This window comes from Lactuca serriola, chromosome 1 (genome assembly GCF_051521515.1).
Source record: "Lactuca serriola cultivar US96UC23 chromosome 1, Lser_US96UC23_V15, whole genome shotgun sequence".
Classification (NCBI taxonomy): domain Eukaryota; kingdom Viridiplantae; phylum Streptophyta; class Magnoliopsida; order Asterales; family Asteraceae; genus Lactuca; species Lactuca serriola.
Genome location: NC_136408.1, coordinates 157,917,990 through 157,920,591, shown reverse-complemented (window position 1 = coordinate 157,920,591; position 2,602 = coordinate 157,917,990). Strand labels below are relative to the sequence as shown.

At 33.9% G+C, this 2,602-nt stretch overlaps 1 pseudogene; it reads right to left on the bottom strand.

Annotated features, from left to right (window-relative positions):
- Nucleotides 1–408: 408 nt before the first annotated feature.
- On the bottom strand, nt 409–996 carry LOC145063402 (toll/interleukin-1 receptor-like protein pseudogene; annotated as a pseudogene).
- Nucleotides 997–2,602: the final 1,606 nt, after the last annotated feature.

The following is a 2,602-nucleotide window of genomic DNA, read 5'->3' as shown; positions in this document are numbered from 1 at the left end:
ACCCATCAAACTTAAATATCGACATGGTTTTGCATGATTTCAAACATGTGTCAGTGAATGAAATAATAAACACATAGAATATTTTATCATATAACATTTTAATTCCCTTACTTGTAATAATTAGTAAAGGTTAACTTATGGTTTACTTAAAATGAATTAGTTTATAATAAATTAATAAAAACATAGAAGATGTCTTAGAATCAGCAGAACGGTTTACCTTACCTATATGAATTAATTTATGAGATCATATAATTGAAAAAATTAGATTCAATTTTAAGCATATCTTTATCCAAATCTAAATGCATAAAAATATACCTATTTGATGATTATGAAGAAAGTTATTGAAATGCATAAGGAGAAGATGATAGACTTTTCACATGCTAAATTGCTAATTGAGTAAGAAAGTGGTCACCTGCCATTGGCATCCTTCCCTTTTAAATCAGCAACTTCTCTAAGTGCTTTATTCCATTTTTCCATCCCTTTTAAATCAGCAACTTCTCTAAGTGCTTTATTCCATTTTTCCATCTTTTGAGCCAATTTACTTCTTTTATTTGCATCTATCTCTGCCTCCATCCTCTGTCTATGTTTAGCCATTGCATCTCCGAAGCTACTTTGTTGCTTCCTGACATCGGTGGGGTCCACATGATAAAAGATAGGAATAGCAACATGAGTGGATGTCCTCCGTTGCTCAAGGATCAACACTAATTCATCAAGACACCAAGTGGAAGTAGCATAATTTTTGGACAACACAATAATAGAAGCCCTAGATGCTTTAATGGCACTCTCCAATTCTGGTTTCAGATCTTCCCCTGTTTCAATCTCTTCATCATCCAAGAAGGTATTGATATTGGCATCCATGAGAGCTTTATGAAGGTAAGCAGTGAAACTATTACGAGTGTCGAGACCTCTGAAACTTAAAAATACATCATATCTATGACCTTTATGAGTTGATGAAGAAGATGAAGATCCTTGAGAAAGTTTAGAGAGAACAACCATTATGAGTTATATGGATTGACAACCCTTCACTCTTCCTACGACTTTGTGTATTTCAATAAGCTTTGACTTCTGGTTTGATCACTTACTTCTTGAATTCACTTGTGCCTCAATTTCATGATCCCATACATAATATCTCTACAGAAAATCCAAATTATTACTAACTTATATAACTTAAGTCTCATCAAACAATTTAAACCTCAACAGTGATATATTCTACAAAATAAAATTTTGAAGTGGTTAAATAACAACACATATGCACCTACAAACTTTTCCATGTGAATTCAATAAGCTTCAGCAATAACCAGCATATATACAAGCATACAACTATGTATTGATATAGAACAACCATAACATTGAGACGAGAGTTGTTTAAAAAAAACAACTACAAGATCCATTATTACATTATATTAAAGTAATTGCAGAACATATAGGCAATTTCCAAACTTTCAGTAGATATTATTATGAACAAACAATTAAAAGAACCGAATAAAAGAAAGCATAAGTTTCTTGACATGGTGGCCAATTGTTTATAGATATCCAATATTAGCAGGAACAATGTTTTCAAATTTGAATTTATCTATTTGTATGATATGAATTCGAAACTAACAAGTCACACAGCTTCTGAGATTTTAATAACAAAGTTTAAACTACATGAAACTTTGAGTTGAATCTTCTTTATGAAACGATTGTACTTCCCCTTGAACACGACTTCAGGTTAACCAAACCTACTTTTAATTAGGGCATACTAACACATGTAAAGACTATCAACTGGATAAACCCACGCAGACAAATGAGAAAGTAGCCAAAAGTAATCGCAACTGAAAGTAAATATTATCCCTGTTTTATGTAAGACAACTAAGGTTATGTTTGGGATTACTTTTTTAGCTTAAAAGTCTTTTTGTAATTTTTGGTATAGGCCCCTGTTCTGATCACTTTTAAGCTTATACCCAAATAAAGTAAACCACAGAGTTGCAGGGAAAGATTCCCAGTTTTCTTCTTATTCAATTTCGGATAATAAAAACAAAGACTTACAAAGCTTTAAATACTAAATAATAGACAGAAACTGCTAAGCTAAAACTGAAAAACATGACCTCCTAAATAGGTGGCAACTACTCCACTTATTCCATTAGACAAGGTCAACACAAGGACTAAATCAGAATTACATTTCCCACATACTTCCCCTTAATTCTGAGCATTGTCCTTAAGCCTTGTAACTCCCAATAGGTCTCTCATCTTCAAGAACTTGAGTCTAGGCAAAGCTTTTGTCAAGGGGTCTGCTCTTTGTTCCTCACCATTGATGTGTTTCACCTCAATTTGCTTCCTTTCAATACAGCCTCGTAGGAAATGGAACTTGGTGTCAATGTGCTTACTCCTCCCATGGAAAACAGGGTTCTGCATAAGGGCTATGGCTGACTTGTTGTCTACATACATCCTGACACTTTCTTCCTTCCAACCAGTCAATTCTCTGAGGAGACTCCTTAGCCACAGTGCTTGGCATGCTATTGAAGTTGCTGCCATAAACTCTGCTTCACAGGAAGATAGGGCCACAATGTGTTATTTCTGGGACGACCTTGTGATTGGATTACATGACAGATATAAAATCATT